The following is a 6,000-nucleotide window of genomic DNA, read 5'->3' as shown; positions in this document are numbered from 1 at the left end:
CCAAAAAAAGCAGGTGTAGCCATATTAATATCAGACAAAATAAACTTTAATACAAAAACTGTTAAGAGAGACAAAGAGGGACACTATATAATGATTAAGGGTTCAATTCAACAGGAAGATGTAACTATTATAAATGTATATGCACCTAATTACAGGGCACCGGTCTATTTAAAAGATATGTTAAGGGACTTAAAGGGAGATTTAGATTCCAATACAATAGTACTGGGGGACTTCAATACTCCACTCTCAGAAATAGACAGATCATCCGGACAGAAGATCAACAAGGAAACAGCAGATTTAGTTGGCACTATTGCCCAAATGGATCTAACAGATATCTACAGAACTTTCAACCCTACATCTACAGACTTCACATTCTTCTCAGCAGTGCATGGAACCTTCTCTAGGATTGATCACATACTAGGCCATAAAGCAAGTCTCAGCAAATTTAAAAGAATTAGAATCATACCATGCAGCTTCTCAGACCACAGCGGAATGAAGCTGGAAATTAGCAACTCAGGAAACCCCAGAAAGTATGCAAACACATGGAGACTGAACAACATGCTCCTGAATGAACACTGGGTCATTCAAGAAATCAAAAGAGAAATCAAAAACTTTCTGGAAGTAAATGAAGACAACAACACAACATATCAAAACTTATGGGATACGGCAAAAGCAGTATTGAGAGGCAAATTTATAGCAATAGGTGCCTATATCAAGAAATTGGAAAGGTACCAAATAAATGAGCTTTCAGCGCATCTCAAGGACCTAGAAAAACTGCAGCAAACCAAACCCAAATCTAGTAGGAGAAGAGAAATAATTAAAACCAGAGAAGAAATTAACAGGATTGAATCCAAAAAAAACACTACAAAAAATCAGCCAAGCGAGAAGCTGGTTTTTTGAAAAAATAAACAAAATTGACACCCCATGGGCCCAACTAACTAAAAAAAGAAGAGAAAAGACCCAAATCAATAAAATCAGAGATGAAAAAGGAAACATAACAACAGACACCACAGAAATAAAAAGAATCATCAGAAATTACTACAAGGACTTGTATGCCAGCAAACAGGAAAATCTATCAGAAATGGATAGATTCCTGGACACATGCAATCTACCAAAATTGAACCATGAAGACATACAAAACCTAAATAGACCCATAACTGAAACAGAAATTGAAACAGTAATAAAGGCCCTCCCAACAAAGAAAAGCCCAGGACCAGATGGATTCACTGCTGAATTCTACCAGACATTTAAAGAAGAACTAATCCCATTTCTTCTCAAACTATTCAGAACAATCGAAAAAGAGGGAATCCTCCCAAATTCTTTCTATGAAGCCAGCATCACCTTAATCCCTAAGCCAGAGAAAGATGCAGCACTGAAAGAAAATTACAGACCAATATCCCTGATGAACATAGACACAAAAATCCTCAATAAAATTCTGGCCAATAGAGTACAACAACACATCAGGAAAATCATCCACCCAGACCAAGTGGGATTCATCCCTGGTATGCAGGGATGGTTCAACATTCGCAAATCAATCAATGTGATTCACCACATTAACAGACTGCAAAAGAAAAACCATATGATTATCTCAATTGATGCAGAGAAAGCATTCGATAAAATTCAACACCCTTTCAGATGAAAACTCTAAGCAAATCAAAATCACAATGAGGTTTCACCTCACCCCGGTTAGAATGGCTCACATACAGAATTCTACCAACAACAGATGCTGGCGAGGATGTGGGGAAAAAGGGACACTAACCCACTGTTGGTGGGAATGCAAACTGGTTAAGCCAGTATGGAAGTCAGTCTGGAGATTCCTCAGAAACCTGAATATAACCCTACCGTTCGACCCAGCCATCCCACTCCTTGGAATTTACCCAAAGGAGTTTAAATTGGCAAACAAAAAAGCGGTCTGCACCCTAATGTTTACTGCAGCACAATTCACAATAGCCAAGACCTGGAACCAACTTAAATGCCCATCAACGGTAGACTGGATAAAGAAATTATGGGATATGTATTCTTTAGAATACTATACTGCAGTAAGAAACAACGAAATCCAGTCATTTGCAACAAAATGGAGGAATCTGGAACACATCATGCTGAGTGAAGTAAGCCAGTCCCAAAGGGACAAATACCATATGTTCTCCCTGATTGGTGACAACTGACTGAACACCCAAAAGGAAACCTCCTGAAGTGAAATGGACACTATGAGAAATGGTGACTTGATCAGCATAGCCCTGACTGTTAATGAACAGTTTAATACATTATCCCTCTTGGTAGTTTTTTTGTCTGTTCTACTTAATATGACTGGTTTAATTCTGTAATTATCACACAGTTATTCTTAAGTGTTGAAAATTAACTGAAATGTGATCCCTGTTAAACATAAGAGTGGGAATAAGAGAGGGAAGAGATGTATAATTTGGGACATGCTCAAGCTGACTTGCCCCAAATGGTAGAGTTAGAAACATACCAGGGGATTCCAATTCAATCCCATCAAGGTGGCATGTGCCAATGCCATCTCACTAGTCCAAGTGATCAATTTCAGTTCACAATTGATCATAATGAAAGGACTAAGAGTCAAAGGGAGCACATAAACAAGTCTAGTACCTGCTAACACTAACCGATAGAATAAATAAAGGGGAGAGTGATCCAACATGGGAAGCGAGATACTCAGCAGACTCATAGAATGGCAGATGTCCTAAACAGCACTCTGGCCTCAGAATCAGCCCTAAAGGCATTCGGATCTGGCTGAAAAGCCCATGAGAGTATTTCAGGCATGGAAAGCCAAGACACTCTGGCAAAAGATCTCTGTGAGTGAGATCCCAGTGGAAAGAACAGGTCTTCAAAGAAGGAGGTACCTTTCTCTGAAGGGAGGAGAGAACCTCCACTTTGACTATGACCTTGTCTAAACAAGATAAGAGTCGGAGAACTCAGAGGGCTTCCATAGCCTTGGAAACTCATGACTGGAGCATAGGGAGATTACTGATGCCATAGACAGGAGTGTCAATTTGTAAAGTCAACAACAGGAGTCACTGTGCACTTACTCCTCATGTAGGATCTCTGTCCTTAATGTGCTGTGTATTGAGATTTAATGCTATAATGAGTACTCAAACAATATATTTCGCTTTGTGTTTCTATGGGGGTGCAAACTGTTGAAATCTTTACTTAATGCATACTAAACTGATCTTCTGTAAAAAAAAAAAAAAAAAAAAAAAAGAAAAGAAATTATCAATTCCCAACTTGACTCTCACTGGGATTAAACATGACAATAGGTCTGATCTGATTTCATCATCATTTAAAAAATCATCTATTATTTTTCACTTTATGTTTCTGTGTTTGAGCAAACTGTTGAAATCCTTACTTAATGTAAACTAAGCTGATCTTCTGTATATTAAGATAATCGAAAATGAATCTTGATGTGAATGGAAGGGGAGAGGGAGTGGGAAAGGGGAGGGTTGTGGGTGGGAGGGATGCTATGGGGGGGGAGCCATTGTAATCCATAAGTCGTACTTTGGAAATTTATATTCATTAAATAAAAGTTAAAAAAAAGTCACTATTAGAGGAAGAAACTGAGAATAAATGAGGTTGGAGGGCCTGTCCAAGTTTACCAAATTAATAAACATCAGAATTTGACTTCAGACTCCCATCTTTTATTTCCAGTGCTGGGGCTTAGGACACAGTTCCTAAAAATATGACTTTAAACCAGGATATGCCACACTAAAATATACTTCTTTGGTGTATTTTGAACTTGATATTTTAGGAGACTATAGATACAGGGGGATTCACCCTGAAAAACTGTCATTTTCTAAAAGAAAATTATTTCTCTAAAGAAAATCTGCATTAGTCAAGTATCTTTATCAGGAAGAGAGCTGCTCTGAGACTTTTATTACAAGAGAGACTTTATGTTAGTAACATGTCAATCTTTATTCACTGTAATTACCCTCTCCCCCTTCCCCTGATGTGTCTGCACCTTCCCCCAAGAAGCCCCAAGCCCCTGTTTCTTTGTACAGCTCAGGATGCTATTTGGTCATCTGACCCTTCTCTGAATCTCATATTGTGGGGCTCTTTTGCTTATGTGTGTACATAATTAAGCATGATTTTTCTCCTGTTAGTCCCTTTTTTGTCAAATTAACCCATAGCCCAGTCAAGAAACCTAGGAGGGTGGAGGGAAGCCATTTTTTTCCTCCTGGATACAAGTTAAAGAATTTGTTCCACTGCCTTATATCTGCCTCTCTTTTTTCACATTGATTTGATACTATGTGTAAGGCTAGTGTGCTCTGCTAGGTATAGGTAATGAAACAGGAAGTTCTGTTCTCATGAAATTTTTAATGTAACTGCAGAAATAAAATGTCTGCTTATATAGATAAAGAAGCAAAGCAGTTAATGATTTCTAATTCATGGATGATACATGGAATATAGAACCAGAATAACTTAAAGAAGGAAAAGGTTATTAAGGCCTGTAATGATTTGGGGAAACTGATGGAATACACCTCACTTCTTGTGTTTTCTGATGCTGATAATTCCAATTTTTGACATCTGGAATAAATGATGTATCCTCATATAGTTAATTTTGTAACATAAATGTATATAGTTCTGCTAAATGTGAACATTGATCTTTGTTGAGAAAATTTTTCACATAATAGAAATAATCACTTGCCAAGATTAAATTGTGGGTTATAATGCAATGTGATCAAATGATGTTTACTTTCTGTGTTATTAGTAACAAGTGCATATTAATTAATATTTAATGATTCATGTCATAATGTAATAATTTGTAGAACTTAACTGAGAACCCAGAAATACCATTATAGAAAAGCAAAAGTAAACATAAAAAATAGGCCAGCGCCGCGGCTCAATAGGCTAATCCTCCACCTTGCGACGCCGACACACCAGGTTCTATTCCCGGTCAGGGCACCGGATTCTGTCCCGGTTGCCCCTTTTCCAGGCCAGCTCTCTGCTGTGGCCAGGGAGTGCAGTGAAGGATGGCCCAAGTGCTTGTGCCCTGCACCCCATGGGAAACCAGGATAAGCACCTGGCTCCTGCCTTCGGATGGGTGCGGTGCGCCGGCCGCAGCGCGCTGGCCGTGGTGGCCATTGGAGGGTGAACCAACGGCAAAGGAAGACCTTTCTCTCTGTCTCTCTCTCTCACTGTCCACTCTGCCTGTCAAAAAAAAAAAAAAGATAAAAAATAGCCACAAAATCAGCAGAATATATGAGCAGGTTTGCCTATCCAAATCTGGTTTTCTAGTTTACTGTGTAGTATTCTTTAAATATATTTGTATTTATATGCATGTTATATATTTAAATATATATATATATTTAATGCCATATTAAAGTTGAGTTATTTCTTTTGAGAAATTAATCTTTTGGGGCCAGCATATGGTACATTATAAGTTTAAGCTAGTTCCTGTAATGCTAGCATCCCATTTGTGCACTGGTTCAAATCCTAGCTGCTCCACTTCCAATCCAGTTCCCTGCTAATATGCCTGGGAAAGCAGCAGGAGATGGCATGTGTACTTGAGCCCCTACCACTCCTGTGGGAGTCCCAGACGGAGTTGCAAACTGGCTTGGACCTGGCCCTGTTCCAACCATTGTGAACATTTGGGGGATGAACCAACAGATGAAAGATTTCTCTATGTCTCTTCCTCTCTTTCTGTAAGTTAGCCTTTCAAATAAATGAAATGAATCTTTTCAAAAGAAAAATTAATATTTCTCTTAAAATAAAATTATATATTTCCACAGAGAGAATATAATAGAATTATTAAATAGATTATCAACTTATAAATAGGTCACTGAACAGGTAAACATTTTTTGGTAATTGTTGAATTTTCCTTTATACTGTAAGTTCATTGAGAAGGCTTTTTTTCTTTTCCTGCAAGTTTAGCATGGAACCTGTACAAAGTAATCAGTAACAAACATTAGTACAGTTCCACTAAATGTCCCTGCCTTGCCCAGGAGCCTCCAATAAAACCTTATTTGTGATCAAAAGACATCTATGCAC

This window comes from Oryctolagus cuniculus, chromosome X (assembly GCF_964237555.1).
Source record: "Oryctolagus cuniculus chromosome X, mOryCun1.1, whole genome shotgun sequence".
Lineage (NCBI taxonomy): Eukaryota > Metazoa > Chordata > Mammalia > Lagomorpha > Leporidae > Oryctolagus > Oryctolagus cuniculus.
This window is presented reverse-complemented; position numbering follows the sequence as displayed.